The sequence below is a fragment of the Miscanthus floridulus genome, chromosome 5 (genome assembly GCF_019320115.1).
Source record: "Miscanthus floridulus cultivar M001 chromosome 5, ASM1932011v1, whole genome shotgun sequence".
Taxonomy (NCBI): domain Eukaryota; kingdom Viridiplantae; phylum Streptophyta; class Magnoliopsida; order Poales; family Poaceae; genus Miscanthus; species Miscanthus floridulus.
Window position 1 is genome coordinate 147,371,446 of NC_089584.1, and position 22,101 is coordinate 147,393,546.

Here is a 22,101-nt window from a genome sequence, read left to right on the forward strand (position 1 = left end):
GAGAGGGCTGGACTTGACTGTTGTATCATTCTAGGTTCGCCGTGGGGTGCCTACCTTCAACCCCGCGGCGATCTCAACTCTAGTCAACAGGTACCAAAATTATGAACAGATTCACTTCCATTTATATTTTCGGTTCTCGATGTGCATATAACCTTAGTACTTCTTTCTTGTTTTGTAGATGGAGGCTAGAGACGCACAACTTCCACCTACCTTGTGGAGAGATGACCGTTACTCTTCAGGACACGCAGAAGTTCCTAGGTGTCCATATAAGTGGCGGCCCTAGTTATCGGCCCCTGCACTGCTGCTGGTTGGAGAGGTAGAGTGGAGGCCTTCCTTAGAACAGAGCTTCCTCCAGAGACACCAGGGTGCCCGCTCCTCTGGAGTACTCATTAGTTGGCTGAGGCAGAACTTTGGTCAGTGTCCTAGGTCATGCAGACGAGCAGACTAGTTACCTACTACTGTAGGGCATGGATCATTGCATCTTTTTGGTTGTGTTATGTTCACCGAAGCAATGGGAGACACCGCTCATGGATGTACCTACCCTAGTCTTACTGACTAGGACACGATGGGGGGCTACAGCTGGGGTTCTATAGTGCTAGGGGTACTTGTACCAGGTAGCTTTGCGAGGCTTGCCATCGGAGTTCGGTGCAACTCTTCATTAGGAGGATGTGTTTACCTTGCTTCAGCTTTGGATGTGGTCTATTTTACCGGTCGGTCGGCCCCAAGTTGGTGATCCTCGTCCCTGGTTCGAGGTGCATGGCCTTCGACGTCGACCGACATATGCCTACCTTTGGGACCAGGTTAAGGGTCCCTTCGCCCAGAGTAAACGCGCCTACATTGAGTTCAGTGAACGAGCTCGACGCACTCACGCCAAGGCTGGTGAGTTAGCTGTATTTCACATACTAATTTGTTTTCTCGATGTAAGCACTACGTGACTGAAGAATCAAATGCAGGTGACTTGGGAGCCATACGATGATGAACAGTACGAGCACATTGGGTTCAACATCATGTGCAAGATGGACTGAAGACCTATACCTGATGCGGTGTCCGTTGATCTATTTCTATGTGGTTGAGTTCCACCTACCACACTGGGTTGCACGCCAGTTTGGGTTGAGGCAGGAGTGGCCCATGGAGCCGTTCTCGATGTCAATAGACTTGCACAAGTAAGCATCTTTGAACTTTATTAAATAATCAAGAATTCAATCTGCTACAATAGAACTTAAAATTGCCACTGAAACTAAACTGCTATTACTCTCTTAAATTCGTAGTCTGTGTTTGTTTAGACTGTTGAAGTGGCAGTAGAGTACTGTGATTGCATCAGCCTTTTTGATATTTTATTATGGGAAAATGGAATACAAACATTGCTCTCTAACTAGAAGTGTTGTAGAGTTGTATCTGCTTGTTGTGGTTGTGGTACTAGCGCTGCAAAGGATGTACATGGGCCACACGCATGATAATGGGACACACCTGTAGGCCTCGGTTCTTCTTCTCACAGAGGTACTAGCGCTGCGATTGTGGACACTTTCCAAGGCCACAAAGACGAGGGCGACGACAAAGGCGATGAGGAGGCCAAGGAGCATGGTTATGATGAGCTTGCCGAGTCTCAGCTCCAGGACGCTCCTTCGACTCAAGCTACGCAGGTTGCAGGAACGAGAAGACGTCGTCTGCCTTACATGTACACTCTAGACACCGACGCTCTTGGCCACAAGGGCAAGGGTAAGACTAGGAGAAAGTGACGATGACTTGTAGGTTAAGACTGGTAACAACTTAGATCCGATAACACAAACTATTTGGGCTGCATGGACTTGGCTTATTTTGCATGTGTGGAGATTTGGAAAGTACGTAGTTACTTTCCTATAACTATTTGGGACTGTATGGACATTGTGTACTATTTGGACTATGCAGGACATGTTATGTTGATTGTGATGTTCGATGTGGTTGTATTGTGGTCTTTGGACAATTAAATGTTTGGATTATATAATCATGTCTCTACTTGTAACCGTGGATGCTCCTGAAACAAGAGAAACTTTTGCGAATTTTTTCTGTGAATCATTAATTATACTTCACTGCTACAAAGGCACAAATATAGTACACAGATTAAATGTAAATTCAGTAGAACATGTATAGTCCAATTGTGTTGTACAGATGCTTTGAAAATGAATATAGGCTTTTCAGTAACAGTGAACGAATCTAGGCTTTTTAGACAATGGTACACCTATAGGTACGAAGGCATGCAAGGAAGCACAACTCCACTCCATCTCCACCATCCATCTTATTACTGTTTGATCCAAGGGCTGAGGCAAAGAGGCACACAGATCGCTGACATTGGCACATTGAGAGGCCTCCATTCCTCAGTCTCGACCTATAAATAACCCCTCACTCCCTCTCATTCAAACACACAAGAAGGAGGAAGAGCACTCCTCAGCATTATCTTTCGTTGCAGTACCAATGTCTAGAGGGTCGTCTAGAGGGAGAGGAAAGGGGAAGGGAACTACCATTAGGTGGGAGGGTCCTCTTGGTCCTGATTTCTTTGAGGAAGCTCTTTATGAGAGGTACCAAGTCGAGAGCAAAAGTGATTTCATGAAAGCGGCACCACTGAGAGGATACGATGAACGGAAAGAAGAGTGGCCAAAATGCATGCATGGTGAGGACTGTCTAGTGCAGATGTTCACCGAGGGAATAGATGGAGGCCGATGTTTCTTCAAATACCCGCGAGCATGGGTAATTGCTATTACTATTTGTTTCTTCAATATGTTCATCTTCTATACAACTTACATGACATACTTATTGCGGTCTTCCTTGTCCGAAGAAAATTGTGGGTTCACTAGGTGGGTCGATCCTCGACCTATTTATCTGCATGTGGAGTATATCTACTACATGCAGGACCGTATCTTTGATCTAGAAAGAGAAGTTAGCAGTGGTTACAAAGACGACGAACAGGAATATGACAACAATGGTGCCAGTTCACAAGAGGCACTCTGCAATGATCCATATTGCACCTGCCCTAATCATAGGAATAAGGGTCCTCCGTCGCCACCCCCGCCGCCACCACCACCAACAATAGGAGGATACTTTGGAGAAGGTGCAACACAATTTGCTATGTGGCCACACTACTAGGACAAACCAATCTTTTTAACAGGGCGACATCCATGTGTTTGTTTTTTTTTTGCTTTAATCATCTAGGCATGTTAGGGTTAGTCGAAGGAAATATGTACCCTTGTTTGGCACATGTTCTCACATGCCATTTCATGTGCTTGTTGTTTGTTTCAATTACCTAAGGCATGTTAGGTTTAGTCCAGGACCTCTGTACCCTAGTTTGGTACATGTTATCACATACCATTTCATGTGTTGTGTGTGTTGAATTAGGTAATCAACTACTTCGTTACTGTTTTATTTGCACTACATGACCTCATTTCACTACCTATGAAATATTAAATTGAATATTATGACAACAAATAATGAAACCAATAACACTATGAAAGGTCCAATAATAGAGCACATTAATCAACATAACAACATTTGAAGTATATGCCGACAAACTAAAAGTGCATTACATGACAACACAATGCAAAGTCCAAGATTAGATAACATTATTCAGTGAATATACCATAGAAATAGCAACTTATGAAGACTAATAAGTGCAACTGAGGCCACTTTCCATTCCTATGGGCATCGGGATTCTCCTCCATCACTGCCTTCGCTCACTGCGCACACTCAAGCTTCCTCTCCCTCTCCTCCCTGTGCGAAGCAACACGCCTCCTTTCCTCCTCTTCCTTGAGCTCCTTTTCTAGAGCCTCCTCTCTTGTGTCTCTTCTCCATCATCTCCTTGTCCTCTGCCTCTCACCGTAATAGTTTCTGCATCCACTCCTTGTCTTCCCTGCTTGATCTCAGTGTCGATTCCACTGCTCAAAATCACAGAGCAGCGGGGGGGGGGGGTCTGCAACAAATGCAATTGTTACAAAACAAATAAATCATGTAAGACTTCATTTGACACAATAAATATTAAACAACATTAAATTCTCACCATCTTGTTAATGCGGCGCTGGCTGAAGTGTAGGCTCAAACGTAAAATTGGCACACATCCAATACCTCTGCCTATACGTGTCCTCTTCATCGGACTTGGCTACCTTGCAAGGATCGCTGCAAAAGCACATGAGCACTAGAACACCACTAGGCAGAGGCAACGGGTCGAAGGCATTTCCAGTCATCCGGCCATAACTACAATTGAACATAAATACAAAAAATAAAACATAATACAAAAATAAAACATAATATAACATGATGATAAGAGATTACCTTGGCTTACTAGCTTTAACACGCCTTGGCATCCTATCGTCACATAATACAAAAAATAAAAAATCACTTCAAACATTAGGTACTAACATATCTAGGGTTGCAAAATAGACGTAATATATACCAAATCAATGTGTAAAATTTGATAAGGGAAGAGAGGATACCTTGCTTGCGAAGATGTATGGATCAAATCCAAGTATCCAAGGTCAAATCCGTTGATTCAAGAGATTGGGAGGGGGTAGGGAGAGGAAGAAACCAAGAGGGGGATGAAGAAATAAGAGCAGCGTCGACTAAGGGAAACTTGGTCTTGGATTTTAAATCAATGCTCGATGCCAGAATACATGGCGCTGAGATTAGCACCAAGATCTATGGCGCCGAGGTGCCGGCCACATGAACACCACCTAGGATGGCTTGCTGTGCTCGGCCAGGCACCTCGGCGCTAAGATCTATGGCTCCCAGACATATTACCTCAGTGTCATGATTCCTGGCTCCAATCCCCAGGGTCCAAAGATGAGTTTAAGTCTCCCAGGGGGCCAAACATAAATTTTCTTCAAAAAAGGGCCAAATTATAAAAAAATTAGGGCCACATGGCCACACCCAACAAGCAGTAGATCCATCAATAGCGCATGCAATTGCAAGCATAAGCTCCTAGTCTGCCGAACTTTTTTTTGCCCCAAGGGCACATGCCTAGCTATATTGTCTTTGTCCTGCTGCACATGACTCTCAGTGCGAATCTTATGATCCACAACAGCAGGGTATGCGCCCTTAGGGGCAAAATTTACTTTACCTATGCTTTGCACGCTCTCCAAACGCTCTAGTCCTACAGCTCAACCGATGCCCGGCCACACAGTGCCTTCCACACCACTATCCACACAGCACAAGAGGACTCGTCGTCTTGCTCAACCGCCGACGACTTCCCCTACAGCGGTGACGCCCGAGCATGACTAGTTGTCGCTCACCACGGACCTCGTACGTTGCATCGGTGACCAGAGGTGTAGCCAGGGGGCTAGTAGGGGCCAAGGCCCCCCTTTTGTCTGAAGTTTGCTTATATACTCCATAGTAATAGCAGGTATATTTCAACAAAAATGAGTTCTTAAGGTACTATCTATGTATTTCTTTCATCTTGGTCCCCCTTAGATTTTTCTCTGGCTCCACCTCTATCGGTGACCATGTCCTAGCTACCGACGACATCGACCACTACATGGTCTTCCGTGCTGTCTGCCACAACTGGCGCCGCGCCCTCAAAGACAACAACGTGATTGATTGCACTGACGATCCCACCTGCTTCCAGCCGAGCAAGTCAGTGGTGCTGGATCGGCATGATGATGACGTCCTCATGCTCGTCAACCTAGAGACCAGCCGCTTCCTCTACAAGAGGATGAGGATCCCGCTGCTCCACGACCATGACTATTTCTTTGTCGGTGCCGCCAGTGGTGGCCTCGTCCTCCTAGGGGAGTCAACGTACCCCTACTACGTTGTCATGCTCAATGCGTTGATGGGTGCGCTGGCATACTTCAAGGCGTCTATTCTCGTGGGCAAGGCGAGGGAGGTGTCGATAGAATATCATCGGCAGTCCTCTGAGGGGTATCCCATGAAGGTAGATTGATCGATGGGGTGCGCGTAATCAGGAACCGGATGGTGACACAAGGCACAGAGATAGCGATTTAGACAGGTTTGGGCCATCTCATCGACGTAATACCCTACGTCCTATGTCTTTGATGTATTGTATTGAATACATGATGTATGGATCTTGTCTGCTAGGGGACCCCTGCCTCTCCTTATATACTCTATAGGGGTAGGGTTACAAGGTAAGTATCCTATTTGGTACTATACGATGCCTTGCGGTCCACACCGAGCAGCATCGTGCACGCCTTGATCTTGTGGGCTAGGCCACCTCTGATGGATACCAGGGGTCATACCCCCACAGCTAGTCCCCTAAGCCTGACAGTAGGTGATGTAGTCACGTGGTGCTAGGGTCAGAAAGTAGAAGACCAGGCCGAGCAGGCAGCCAGTCCCTGGGCGTAGCCTCGAGATGAGAAAAGCGCACATTCACCGCAAGGTGAAGTGTGCCCACTTAGTCCCCGAGCCTGCTGGAAGATGAAGAATGAATCTTTAGTAGGGTCAAAGAAAAAGAAGTTTGAAAGCTTTGCCGACGTCATCCGACATGCGCATATCAAGACCCCTAGATGTGCTGCCCAAGATCAGCACCCTGATTCGAACAAGCATGAAGCAGCTTGATAGCACACCGATGAGACAGTAGCAAGATCCGACCATCAAGGGAGCACCGAGGAGTCCTTGGCGTAGCTGGCAATGTCCATGAGCACCGAGGAGTCCCCGGACGTAGCTTGGCGATGTCCGAACACCAAAGAGCGAGGAGTCCTCGGTGTCGCTGGCGATGTCCGAGCACCAAGGAGCGAGGAGTCCCCAATGTCGTTGGCGATGTCTGAGCATCGAGGAGTCCCCAGCGTCGCTGGCGATGTTCGAGCACCGAGGAGCGAGGAGTCCCCGGTGTCGCTGGTGATGTCCGAGCACCAAGGAGCGAGGAGTCCTCGGCATCGCTGGCGATGATCGAACACTAAGGAGCGAGGAGTCCCTAGCATCGCTGACGATGTCCGAGCACCAAGGAGTGAGGAGTCTCCGGCATCGCTGGTGATGTCCAAGCACCGAGGAGCGAGGAGTCCCTGGCGTCACTGGCGATGATCGAGCACTGAGGAGCAAAGAGTCCTCGGCATCACTAGCGATGTTCGAGCACCGAGGAGCAAGGAGTCCCTGGTGTCGCTGGCGATGTCTGAGCATCGAGGAGCGAGGAGTCCCTGACATCACTGGCGATGACCGAGCACCGAGGAGCGAGGAGTCCCTGGCGTTGCTGGTGATGTCCGAGCACCGAGGAGCGAGGAGTCCCTGGCGTCGCTGGTGATGCCCGAGCACCAAAGAGTGAGGAGTCCTCGGCGTCGCTGGCGATGTCCAAGCACTAAAGAGTGAGGAGTCCCCGACGTCGCTGGCGATGTTCGAGCACCGGCATAGCTGGCGATGTTCGTGAGGTGAAGTGTGCATACTTAGTCCTCGAGCACGAAGAATCCGAGCATCGAGGAGTAACCGACGTAGCTGGCGATAAAGCACGAGCGACGAATAGTCTAGTAAACTGGTCGGCGGCGAAGTGAGCATTGAGTAGAAGCGATCGGTGAACAGTCCGATCAACTGGTCGGCGATGAAGTCAATGAACCTAGCGGTCCGACCAGTTGATCGGTAGAGAAGTCCGAGCACCAGGTGATTCGAGCACCTAGACGATGATCATGTAATACAAATATGTAGAACATGTAGTACATAATGTAAAAATATATGAACTCCGGAGAAAAATCAGCAATGGTGATGAAATGACGTATGCAGTTTGGTGATCAGTTGGTGTGAAGATATATTTATATTTAATATAAACCGCCTAAACAGTTAGTGTGTAGCTGAGTCTCTAGCCCTAGCTAGCCCGTTAACCATAACACAGAGCGCGGAGCTCATGCACGTGTAGGAGAACGGGCGTGACCAAGGAGCCGCTACGGACCACCCATAACGTAGAGCATGGAGCCCGTAGCACGTGTAGAGAGGAGCCGGAGACAGGGCCATCTCTGGAGGCGTTCGAGCATCAACATGACTGTTCGAGGGTTCGAAAAATCATTTGGAGAGCAAATATGGAGAAAACAGCTCAGAGAAACATCATGGCGATATACGGAGATTGGAGAATATTTAGAAAAATATTAAAGTGTGACTTAGCTTTAGACAGAACGTCTGGTCAGCGGTGTATGGCGTTATCTAGTCGGCATTGACGGTGAGCACCTGGTGGGCGGTGAGTTGTTGGTGAAGACGACCTCAAAGGTGGTTCCGAGATCAGATCTGCTGTCACGGGGGCTGGTGTAGCTAGCGATGAATCGTCATCATGGACCGACGTGGATCTCCACGAGATTGACGATGAGAACACGTTATTGATTTGAGGTCCATCTGGCTTGCCATGGGATCAAGCACACACCCCTACCTGGCGCGCCAACTATTGATAGAGTATCGTCGGCAGTCCTCTGAGGGGTATCCCATGAAGGTAGATTGATCGGTGGGGGTGCGTGTAATCAGGAACCGGATGGTGACACAAGGCGTAGAGACAGCGATTTAGACAGGTTTGGGCCGTCTGATCGACGTAATACCCTATGTCCTGCGTCTTTGATGTATTGTATTGAATACATGATGTATGGATCTTGTCCGCTAGGGGATCGCTGTCTCTCCTTATATACTCTGGAGGGATAGGGTTACAAGGTAAGTATCCTATTTGGTACTATCTTACGGTGCACGCCAAGCAGCGCCATGCATGCCTTGATCTTGTCGGCTAGACCACCTCTGATGATGTGGCCCATGCCTTATCTTGTGGATACCGGGGACCATACCCCCACAGGAGGTCATCCGTGGTGGCAACGTCGCCTCCGCTGACAACGATGACACTGTTCTTTTTTTAGAGAATAGGGATATACCCTCGCTTTTGTATTAACAAAAGCCAGACAGTTTAACAACATCTGCGTATAGGCGCAGCCTCAGCCTGGGCAGATTTTAGCCGAAAATCGTAAATCGAACCGAACCAAACCAAAGTATCAGTTGTTCAGTTGTTCGGTTTCGGTTTCGGTTTCTATTTTCAAGTGAGTTCGGTGATCGGTGTCGGCTTTCGGTTTCTGCAGTCGAGTCGAACCGAGCAACCGATCCACTGAGATTTGTAGCCTAGAATCACAGAAAGTCACTCGTCATCCTCCTTCACTTCCCATCCATTTCATCCCCCGAGCGACTCCAACCCCACCCCTCTGGCCCTCTCTCACTCATTTTCTCTCTCTCTCACTCCTGCTACAGCGTCGGCGAGATCCAAATCCCTAGCTACCTCGCTCCAGAAGCTTGCTTTCCTCGCCCCCGTAGATCTCCCATGTCCGGCCGCGCTGCCGACCCGGCCATGGCGGCGCCCAAGGGGAAGCTCGGTGAGCTAGTGTGGGAGCACCAGGTGTAGGCGGCCGTCGCAGTGGCGTTCGTGGCCATGGCCGCCATCTCGATCTCCGCCGTCGGGCCCAGCCTCAGCGTCGTGGTGTCATTCTTCTGGCCGCTGCTCCTCTCCACGGCCTTCTTCCTAGTGTTCGTCTCCGTGCTGCTCTGGATGTCGCCGCCGCCCGCGGGCGACGCCGACGAGTCTGGGAAGGAGCTCATTGACTTCGTCGTCGGGTGCCGCTCGGACCACCTCGCCCCCTCGGATGCTGCGGCGACCGTGCCCATGGCCGCCGTGGAGGCCCCGCTGAAGCCAGAGATCTAACGGACTGCAGTGCTGAAGGAGGAGGCGGAGAGGAGGCTAACAGGAGCCGAGCTGTTCTATCTGTGCAGGGAGGCCACGCCCAGACGCGACGGCAAGCAGGACTTGCAGTGGCGGCGGCGACCAGCGGACCAAGCTCAGGTTAGTTCGGTTAAACCGAAAACCGAGCCGAACAAACCGAAACCGAATGCGTCGGTTTTCAGTTCTCTCACAAACCGATCGGTTGTCATAGCTTGGAAACCAAAATTTTTTGAAACCGAACAAACCAAACCGATTTGTCGGTTTAAACCAAATGCCCAGGCTGAGGCGCGCCCGCCAAATCCATAGCCTCATGGCTTTAAACTGACAACAAGTCTTGACTCAAACTATCTAAAAGCTCATTAGGCAGACCCGAAACTACACTTGTTGAGACTAAAAGTTGAACACCCGATGGCTCCGACTCTCATGATAAACTTGTCTCTGTCGAGTCCCTCCACTGCAGTTGAGGCGGTGACATGGGCGGATCTAGTAGTGGGGCGGGGGGCTCAAGCCCCCCCTACTCATACCGAAGTAGTGCAAATTATTGTAGAGCCTCTATGAATTTTTAGGCAAAGTTCTATAGTGTAGGGGGGCTGAGACTTAAGATCGAGCAGTAGTGTTGTTTAGTCCCCCCTAAAATATTTCCTAGATCCGCCACTAGGCGGTGAGTTTGCTATGATCTCCGGTTGCTGAGCTATCTCCTCCACCTTGTAGTCCAATCTTCAGCTTGAACATTGGTAACCATCTTCTCACCATCTTGATGATCTTGAACAAAACTCTTCCCAAACCTATCCATGTAATCCTCTGAAAATACATTTCATTCCTTAATTTCCATAATGATCAAAGTACAGACGAGGAAATAATATTGGTAAGCATGTGTCGCTTATTTGCAATCCAAAATCTAGCAACAGATTCATAACAAGTACCCAGGTTATGACCCAACACTCCAGAAATAGTGATCCAAATATTTCTAGCTACACAACGATGACACTGTTCGTCTCCATGGTAGCCGATGGCGCCGTCGTGTGGGTAGTGCTTGGCGTAAGCCTGCTGATGTGGGACTTGTGGTAACGTGGATAGCAGCAGAGGCGAGAGCGGGAGCGCAGGATTTCAAATCGGGGATGGCGCGGGAGCAGTTGCTGATGCTGGTGATCGTGCTCTGGACCACGACGTAGTGCAGCAGTGGCGGTTTAGCTGAAAATGTGTCATGTTTTAAATAATCTGCGTGTGTCACAGTGTATGTTAGCTATTGGTATAAATAGCATGATGCTTAGGGTATTAGTAAGTGTCTTGAACAGTTTGTAATCGGGTTTTGAATAAAAGGTGAAAAGGGGAGCCGATGCCCTGTCGGTTGCTCCTGGTGTTCATCGTAGTTCTTCCTTGTGTTCTTGAGCGTTCCCTTGCTTGTTTGATCTTACCACCAGCGCAATTGTGTTGGTTTGTGATCCTGATTTTCAACATCTGGTATCAGAGATGCAAATCAACAAAAAGTGTGAGTTTTGATCAGCCATGAGTGAAAGGAGTGGGAGCTCGGGCGGTGGCAGTGGCGGTGGTGACCGAGGCGATCGGATCAATTACCCGGCGCTGACAGCAACCAACTACACCAGTTGGTCGATCCAAGTTCAGGCGATCATGGAGGATCAGGGAGTGTGGGAGATCATGGAGCCGACGAGGGAGACGTCGGATCAGGGGGCGACGGCAGTTGCAGCGAGGAAGGCCAAAAACATCAAGGCACGGGCGCATCTGCTCTAGTGCCTGCCCGATGATCTGCTGATGCAGGTCGCCACGAAGAAGACCGAGGAAGGAGGTCTGGGATTCGCTCAAGGCAAGATTCGTGGGGGAAGAGCGGGTGAAGGAGGCGCTGGCTGCAGACATTGAAGAGCGAGTTTGATGGCTTGAAGATGAAAGAGGAGGAGTCGATCGATGTGTATGCTGGGAAACTGACGAGCATGTCAGTGAGGTATGCAAATCTAGGCGGTTCACTTGATGATTCAGCACTTGTGAAGAAGATGTTTGATACAGTGCCTGAGAGATTCATCAATGTGATTGCCAGGATCGAGCAGTTCTATGATCTTAAGAAGCTTGCCTTTGATGAAGCTGTTGGTCGTCTTAAAAGCCTTTGAGGAACGCACCAAGCGGGGAGCAGGAGGTGCCAAGTCAGACATTGGTCAAGTGTTACTGACCCAAGCTAAGTGGGAGGCTCGACAGAAGAAGATGGGTGGAGAGAACTCAAGGAGTGGAAGAGGACATGGCAGCAGCCGTGGACGAGGCCATGGCCGTAGTGGAGGGAACGGTGGCCGTGGCAATCAAGCAGATGGAGGGAAATATGGCTCTGGGAAGAAAGACAAGAGTCATATCAAATGTTTCAAGTGCCATCTGTATGGACACTATGCCAACAAGTGTCCAGGAGAGAAGAAGAAAGAGGAAGAAGCACACCATGTCAAAGCAGTGGAGTATGAGCCTGCTGTGCTGTTTACTGAATCAGTGACATCAGAACAGGCAGATTGTCAGTTGTCTGAAACTGATCAGGTTCAGGAGAGTTTGTTTCTGAATGAGGTAAAAGTTTTTCCAGAGTTGTATTTTACTGGTGATGATGATTCTGGTAGAGATGTGTGGTACTTAGACAATGGTGCTAGTAATCATATGACTGGTGAACATCATAAATTCAGAAGTATAGATAATTCTGTTAGTGGCAAGGTGAGGTTTGGTGATGGGTCAGCAGTAGAGATTCATGGTAGAGGATCCATTTTGTTTCCAAGGTCCTTCAGGTGATCAATGGTTACTGAATGATGTCTATTTCATACCAAAGTTAAAGAGTAACCTAGTGAGTCTAGGTCAATTGACTGAAATAGGACACAGAGTGGTGATGGATGATGATCTAATAGAGGTGATTGAGAAAAGCAAAATGCAAACTATCATGAGAGTTCATAGATCAGTGAATAGATTGTATAAGGTTGAGCTCAATGCTGTTGAACCAGTGTGCTTCCTAGCCAATGTCAGTGATAAGTCATGGCTTTGGCATGGCAGACTTGGCCATGTCAACTTTCGGTCAATTAGAATGTTGGTGGAGAAGGAGATGGCTAGAGGGATACCCCTGATTGAGCACCCAGATCAGGTGTGTCATTCTTGTCTGACTGCAAAACAGACAAGGAAGTCATTTCCTCAGTGTGCCAAATGGAGAGCAGATGATGCTTTGGAGTTGGTACATATAGATTTGTGTGGACCCATAACACCAGAGACTCCTAGGTGGCAACAAATATTTCATGCTAGTAGTGGATGACAGCACAAGATGGATGTCTGTGTTCTTTCTGAAAACTAAGGATCAAGCAGCAGCTGCATTTGCCAAATACAAGGCAGTGGCAGAGAATAACAGTGGAAATTTGATCAAGGTTGTGAGGTCAGATAGGGGAGGTGAATTTTTATCAACAGCTTTCAAGAGCATCTGTGAAGGAGCTAGGATTGATAGACAATTCACTACACCCTATTCCCCACAACAAAATGGAGTTGTTGAGAGGAGGAATAGGACAGTTATGGAGATGAGTAGATCACTGCTAAAGAGCATGAATGTACCTGGGTGTTTTTGGGCTGAAGCAGTGAAACATTCAGTGTACTTGTTAAACAGGTTGCCAACAAAAGCAATGGGCTACAGAACACCTTTTGAAGGATGGACAGGCAGAAAGCCATATCTGGGGCATCTAAGGATTTTTGGATGCAAAGCAAATGTCAGGCCAGCAGAGCCACATTTGAAAAAGCTTGATGACAGGAGTATTCCTATGGTCTATTTTGGTGTAGAGGATGGAAGCAAGGCACACAGATTGTATAATCCTCAAACCAGAAAGATGGTAGTGAGTAGGGATGTCATCTTTGAAGAAGAGGTTGCTTGGGTATGGAACACTGAGCTTGGAGAAAATTCAGAGTTTTCAGAAGAAACAGTTGGTGAAACTGTTTAGATCTTTACTAGAGGTATTGGGGTTGGTGTTAATCCTCAAATTCATCCAGATCAACATTCAGCGGGAGTTGGGAATGCAGGAGATAGTGTTGAGTCTACTGGTGAAGTAGGTGGGTCAGTTCAGCATGAAACTGAAACACTGTCAGATACTGTTGACAGTCAGACAACAGGAGAAAATGCAAGTCCAGCTCAGAGTGACAATGTGATCCATGGTGATGTGGACATGATTGACTCAAGTGACCATGATGAAACACCAGTGAGGTTTAGAAATTTGAATGAGGTATATCAAGACACAGTGGAGGTGGAGTTAACCTCTGACAGTGAAGTGGAAGCTTTATTAGCAGTCATGGAAGAACCATCTTGCTACCAAGATGCAGCTGGTGATGGGAATTGGATAGAAGCTATGGAGAGTGAAATCCAATCCATCAACAAGAACAAGACATGGGAGTTGGTGAAGTTACCAGCTGGTCAGAAGCCAATTGGGTTGAAATGGGTTTACAAATTGAAGAAAAATGCAGAAGGAGAAATTGTGAAGTACAAAGCTAGATTAGTTGCAAAGGGCTATGTTCAGAGACAAGGCATAGATTATGAAGAGGTTTTTGCTCTAGTAGCAAGGCTAGAAACTATGAGACTGATCTTGGCCTTGGCAGCTAACAGAAGCTGGGAGGTACATCACTTAGATGTCAAGACTGCATTTCTGAATGGTGAACTCATTGAGGATGTGTATGTGTCACAGCCTGAAGGTTTTGAAAAAAAGGGGCAAGAAGAGATGGTGCTCAAACTGAGAAAAGCTTTATATGGCTTAAAACAAGCTCCTAGAGCTTGGAATGTGAAGCTAGATGGCAGTCTAAAGAAGATTGGATTCAGAAAGTGTGTGACAGAACCTGCTGTCTACACAAGAGGTGAGGGACTGTCAAAACTAGTACTTGGGGTGTATGTAGATGACCTGTTGGTGACTGGAGGAGATCCAAGAGAGATTGAAATCTTCAAGAAGCAAATGACCTCTGAGTTTGAGATGAGTGACCTTGGTTTGTTGTCATTCTATCTAGGGTATTGAGGTAGAGCAGAAGAAAGATTTCATCACTGTCAAGCAAACAGGCTATGCCAAGAAAGTGCTAGAACAGTTTGGGATGAGTGATTGTAATGCAACAAGGATTCCAATGGATCCTGGTATGAAATTGGATGCTGATAAACAGGGTGAGAGAACTGATGCAACAAGGTACAGAAGAATCATTGGCTGTTTGAGGTACCTATTGCACACAAGACCAGATATGTCCTACTCTGTTGGTATGGCAAGTAGGTTCATGGAGAAGCCTACTGTCAAGCATTTCAATGCAGTGAAGCAAATTCTGAGATATTAAAGGGAACACTGAATCTTGGTTTAGTGTACACTCAGGAGAAGAAGCCAGAAGTGTTGGTGGGTTACACTGACAGTGACAGTGGAGGTGATGTTGTGGGAAGAAGAAGTACATGTGGCATGGTTTTTTATCTGAATGAGGGGCTGATCACTTGGAATTCTCACAAAGAGAAGACTGTAGCACTGTCATCTTGTGAAGCTGAGTTCATGGCAGCAACAGCAGCAGCTAAGCAAGCTCTGTGGCTTAGGAATTTGCTGGGAGAGATTACTGGGACAGAACCAAAAGCAGTAAGCCTGTATGTTGACAACAGCTCTGCTATAGCATTGATGAAGAACCCTGTGTTTCATGGGAGAAGTAAGCACATAGATGTGAAGTTTCACTTCATCAGGGAATGTGTTGAGCGTGAGCAGATTGTTGTCAAGAAGATTCACACTCTTGAGCAGAAGGCAGATGCATTGACAAAGCCTATGCCTGCAGTCAAGTTCAGTGTGATGAAACATTTGCTGGGGGTCAGAGAACTTGAGCTTGAGGATCATCAGGCTTAAGGGGGAGATTGTTGGCGTAAGCCTGCTGATGTGGGACTTGTGGTAACGTGGATAGCAGCAGAGGCGAGAGCGGGAGCGCAGGATTTCAAATCGGGGATGGCGCGGGAGCAGTTGCTGATGCTGGTGATCGTGCTCTGGACCATGACGTAGTGCAGCAGTGGCGGTTTAGCTGAAATGTGTCATGTTTTAAATAATCTGCGTGTGTCACAGTGTATGTTAGCTATTGGTATAAATAGCATGATGCTTAGGGTATTAGTAAGTGTCTTGAACAGTTTGTAATCGGGTTTTGAATAAAAGGTGAAAAGGGGAGCCGATGCCCTGTCGGTTGCTCCTGGTGTTCATCGTAGTTCTTCCTTGTGTTCTTGAGCATTCCCTTGCTTGTTTGATCTTACCACCGCGCAATTGTGTTGGTTTGTGATCCTGATTTTCAACAGGCAGACCAGGACAGCAAGTACTTTCGGAAAGTGTGCTGCACCGGCGCCTTACCCCGACGACGGTCTCCTGTGCATGGTTACCTTCGCTGGCGACGTGTACCTCACCAACCGGCCAGGAGCCGTGCTCTCTACTGCTGCTGTGGCCATCGTCAACGACGATGGTGCCTCCCAAGGACGATGTTGCCACCGCTCCGCTCAGAGCATCTCCATGGCCAATGGCCACTGCCATTCCGGATGGCATTGTTGGGTGGATATTGCCACTAGAGCAAGGCTAATAATACAACCGGCTTGCTGGTTGTAAGGTTCTTTGCAGCCTTCTCTCAGCCCACTCATATAATAGTTAGCTCTTTACAGTTAATACATGGTCCATTTGTCTCTCTCACAGACTTTCTTGGTTCTTGTGCCCAAACCGACTGTAAGCTTATAGCCCGTTTCTCCTCTCTCTCCTCCCTCTCTCCGCCCTCAGCATTTAGTCAGGCTATTATACTTGCTCTTATTATTACCTTGTGAAGTATGGGGGTGGGTGGGGGGAGCCGCTGCTATTGCCATTATTACCTTGTGATCAGCTTTCTGTCCACAGGATGGACACCGTGAGGAACGTGCTTGAGCCGGTGAGCACCATCGGCAACCGCGCCCTGTTCCTCAGCCATGTCAGGTGAGTCTCCATCGACGCCGACAAGTTTCCGACCGTCAAGGTGGCTGTTGTTAGGTGTGAACGCAGCAGGTCGGCAGGCGCCGAAAGGCATCCTGCTGTGTTCCACTGTAGCTCTGCACTGTAGCCATAGAGGGGCAGGGGCTGGCGCAGAAGTCAGTCATGTTGTCATATCTAGTCACTGTAGCAGCTATGGTGGCCTAACATATCTGTACTAGGACTAGATGGGTAGAGTTGTATATATAGTTCCCCACTGCAACTTCAGTAAAGTGAGCAAGCTCAGTTTGCTATCTCATCCACAGAGCTCCGGCCAACGCTGATGCTCTGTTTTCCCTCCCGTCTTCTATCTCGGTTCCATAGCGGGTGGTCGGCACACACACGGTGTGTGGTCGACAGACCCAAAGCGTGAGAAGCAACGAAACTGTCGTGGTCGATAGAGCTAGTGTGTGCTCGGCACAACACTAGCTAGTGGTCGGCTAGCTCCTTACCGAAGATCCAGAGGGCTAACAGCTGCGTCTACTTTGTGGATCAGTTCGTCACCGGAAGGTGCTACTTCGATGTTCAGTTCTCGTTCATGACCGTTGTTCGCTTCCTTGATGCTGACGGCCGGGGTGGCAGCAGCCTTTGGTGGATGTAAGCCCCTTACCTGCAAGTTCGCCCTCACCCATGTTTTTGCAAACTACTGCAAGTTCGTCCAACGCTCTGAACTGCGCCGCCAAATTATGATCGATGGCGAGGAAGATTTCTCAGACGACGATGAGGAGGAGGATTCTGACGACGACGACGATTATTTCTCAGATGATGACGATGGATCTGATGGAGGGTCCTCTTAATCTGATCAGTGAAAAGGGATATATATACGCAATGCTTGCAGTTGCCTCTACTAGTATCTATCTACAAAAGCGAACATCTCTGCTTCTGCTACCCTAGCTACTATACAATTCTACAACATTTTCTAGCAAGTGCTAGTTCTGTTTAGTCTCTGTAACTAGGGCTAGCATTCTTTCATATGTTGCATCGTCCGTGGGTCTCTGTTCATCTACTTAGGATTGTTTGGTTCGAGGAATAAAGTGATCCATCATCTTCTCACTCCTCACTTTTTTATTTGATTTGTGGAATGAAATGAGTTGATTCATCACCATCTCATTTCTCACAAGCTAATAATTAGTATATGCATGAAGAATGAGTTGGTTCCATCAAAATTTATGAGATAAACTCATGGCATGGGGTGACTCCACAAACCAACCACACCCTTATATTAGCTATACATTCCAATCTTGTAACTTTCAAATGTTATGAATTCAAATTAGCACATCGTTGGTCTCTAAGCGTCCCCAAGTCGATGATACACCTTTTATGACGATGATAATTATGGTAACTGGGCCTAATTAGATGCGGAAAGAATAATGTAGTACTTCGCCCATATTGTGTAGTAGCAAAAGAATTGCATTAAAATATCAGTAACGCTATGGTTAGGGCGTCCGGACGCTGGACGCTGGACGCTATGTGGCTTCACGTCGTCCACGTATTACAATCGTCCACGTATTACAAATATCTGATACTCTGCCTCAAAAAAAAATCTCGCACTCCAAAAAATATTTAACTTATGGATAAAATAAAACATATTTTTTTATTTGTAATCAGTTGTTAGTTGAGCCTGATAGTACAAAGTCATCCGCCTTTAGAGATCGATTTCTAAAGGTGAGTCCAAACCCAACTACCTCTAGAAATCATTTTTCTTGAATTTGTAAAGCCAGTAAAGAAGCAATTTTTTAAACCTGAGAGGGGTTCGCTGATAGATTTCATAATTCTTTAAATTAAGGCAAAATTATATGATTTTTCTAATACTAAACACATTTTAGTATTTTTATATGCATCACTATTGTTTGTCTTTTCTATGCAACGCATATTATTTGGCTATTCGTGTGTGGACAACGCTTATTATGCGTGTATGCACTAGTACAGAAATAAGATGTACTCTTGTTGGGAAACCCCTTCAGTCCCGGTTTCTCAATCGAGAGCACGAATCCAGGGACTAAAGGGCCCCTCCTTTAGTCCTGATTTCGCATCCGGGACTTAGTCCCGGTTGGTAATACCAACCGGGGCTAAAGAGGCCTTCCGGCCTGGCCACGTGGGCCGGACCCTTTAGTCCCGGTTGGTATTATCCAACCGGGACTAAATATTTTCTTTTTTTTTCTTTTTTTGTTTCTATTTTCAATTAATGATTTGTTTTGCTTTTCGAATAGGTTTTCGAATACACATTCTACGCTGCTAATAATATATGTATTCTACATGCTTATAATGTTCGAACATTTTGTACAAACTAAAGTACGAAACTAACGTATATATTACATGCATATACATATATTGTACGTTATTTTATGTACATAATATATATATATATATATATATATATATATATATATATATATATATATATATATATATATATATATATATCAAATAAAGCTTGCATTGTATATTCTATCATATCCTTGGGATAATAAATTCACTACATCTGGTTTGGCTTCCATATTTCGCTCACGTCATTGTAGAACTCGTCGGTGGGGTTTAAGACCTGGTCATTAAGAAATCCTGCTATGGTCTCTTAAATTGCTTTCAGTTCGTCACGTCATATGACTTTTTCCTTCAACCATAGAATCTTCAATAAAAGTTAAAGGAAAAGTATTAATATATATATATATATATATATATATATATATGTGTGTGTGTTGCTCACGTGATTACTTATATATATGAGCAATAAAAGAAATTGTGAATATATGAATATATTTATATAACGTACTTTGAGGATCTCTTTAGGAGATCTTTTTGCGTACGCCATATGAACTCGCAAATATAGTATCCGCAGCTAGTTGGTCCCCTGTTCTTGCCTCAGAACCCACTTTTACGAGAAAAAAGATCCGGTGAATTGAAAGCATGCATTGTGTTAATTGAATTATATATATATAAATATAGCTAGTACTTACTTTGTGTGCGATTACATCTAGTGACGCTTTGCAATGTTTCATGTAGTGTTCCTCAATGAAACTTTTCCAAACACTGCGTCCAATAAAATAAAAAATTAATTTGGCCTTTAATAATTATTGCAGTTAAGAGATCGGGGTATATATAGTTGCTAGAGAGACTAAATTACCCTTGGATAATATCTATCATGTCTTGGTACTCTGTTTGCTCTTTTCTTAACGAGTCTAAGATGCTCAACCGACTATTGGCCTATATCGATGGACCATCAATATCCAGTGATTGCTGCATATGTTTTTATACATAAATATGATCGACATTAACTAGAGTCAACATATATATATATATATATATATATATATATATATATATATATATATATATATATATATATATATATATATATATATATATATATATATATATGGGAGATGGCTTAGCTAGTAAGCAAATAATTGAACAAATGTCTATATGATCGACATTAATTATTTAACACTCACTTAAAGTTGTAGGAGAAGAGTATGTCCTTGTTTTGTTGGTTCACTAAGAACCTCATGAGATTTTTCTCGAGTTCAGCTTTCCATTGAGGCGGGGGATTAGGGTGTTTGAATACGACATTTGGATCAACGAAACCAACATCATTATCCTTTCTCTTTCTGAGTTCTGTTATCTCATATCTGCATATATAAAAATATAGTGTAAGTATATATAATTTATATATATACGTGTAGCTTTATATATATACACTTTAATAGTAGAAAATAATCACACTTATAGACAATAGCAGCTAATGAGACTTTTGTTGAGAGAGTCCAGGTGGCATAGTTGGTGTAATTCTAAAAACTCGACATATATAACGTCATCACCACGGAAGTAATGTTGGTTTCTAACTCTGACAGAAACAAAGGTCTTTTCCCATTCACACACCACTATGTACCACTTGTTTAGCTGGTACATTTGCGTACCCTAGTTCACCTAAGGCCTCAGGGTTGTATAGACTCTTTCCATAGTTCAAATTTCTTCCAAGGATCCACTTTTGGAGCAGATGGTCTTTCAGCGAGCACTTGGGCAAGGTCCAAACCAGTATCCTCGTAAAACCGAACCAGGTCCTCAAAATCGACGTCCAGTAAGTCTAAGTTTGAACCATATTCATTACGAATGACAAGAGGGGGGATTGATTTTTGCGATTGTTGTCCCAGTTGTGCAACACCTTTCCCTGCTCTAGTCTTTTTCTGCGCCGCCTCAAATGACTTGGTGAGAGAGCGGTCGTAGTTCGATTTTGGCAGGGTCTTTTGAGATTTCTACTTTTTCTGGTCCACCTTCTTTCTTAGAAGATCTAGAGGTAGGAAGAAGTACGGTTTTCTCCGGGTTCTCCCTCACTTCTCGTTGCTTTCTTACTTTTTAGAAAAAAAACTATTCACATCTTTTTGTACTAGCAACATTTAATTCTTTTCACTTTTCTCGTAAGACAGTTTTTGAGGAATAACTGGATTAGAGGAGGCTTTCTTCTTTGTCGGCTGGTGGGCCAACGGCTTCGTTTGCGGGGCAGACCTCTTAGGAGCTGGCTGCTTCTTGGTCATCAAGGGAGGCGGGGCAGCCGTTGGAGACCTCCTTGGAAGGCGTTGGAGACCTCCTTGGAGGTGGCGGCTGGTGGCGGCGTTGCCACCTGATTACTTGGAGCACTATGATGATCTGAAGATTGAATAATTGGACTTAGGTTGGTGGAGACCCTACTGTGTGAGTACAAAAAAGAATAATGAGGTATAAGAAATTGTTATTATTAATCATGCATGTCAATAGAAAATTAGTAAAAAATTTGTTTTGTTCACTTTTGTCCGCACCTATTATCTGGCAGTTAAGGAAAGCGACGATGGACTAGAGACCTCGGGAATAATGATGTAGCGCTTGCGCCATAGTATGAATGTCTTCTCTGCTTCTCCTAGAGTCTTCTCTCCCATCACCTCCTAGAATGTCAAGAGCCAGATCACTAAAACCTTTGTTAACTCTATCCACTGAGACACTAACATATCCAGGTGGTATTATTGCCCCATGGATTCTTAGTGTCTTGGTAGGATCTGGAGGAAAAAAAACACCGAGAGCCACCATGATTGTGGCATTCCCTTTTGGAATATGTAGCTCACATGATGTAAATGGTGCAGTGATGTCATCCACGGGGAAACGTAGCATTGCGTCATCTTGATTTGGCAACTCTGTGGAAGCATAGCTGCTTTTCAACTGATTAGGGGGGCTAATATTAATGTTGATTTCCTGGATCTGATGCCTGCCTTTGGGCACTCATTGCTATTTGCACTTGCTTTATGATTTTGTCCTGCATTCTAGCTTGCATGTCTTTTTCGTGCTCCTGTGCTTGAACCAACGCCTCCCGTGACTCACGAACATATTCCTCCAACCTGCTGATCCACGCTGCTTCCTCATCCTTCCTTCTCTGTCGGCTTCTGTAGGTATCTCTATCGTTAGGGAAACCATGCTCCCAAGAAATGTTCCGTCCTAAACCTCTCGTTCGGCCACTGTGTTTAGCAGTCCCGATGG

General features: G+C 45.9%; 1 pseudogene; it reads left to right on the forward strand.

Annotated features, from left to right (window-relative positions):
• Positions 1-9,235: 9,235 nt before the first annotated feature.
• Positions 9,236-9,613, forward strand: LOC136454048 (uncharacterized; annotated as a pseudogene).
• Positions 9,614-22,101: the final 12,488 nt, after the last annotated feature.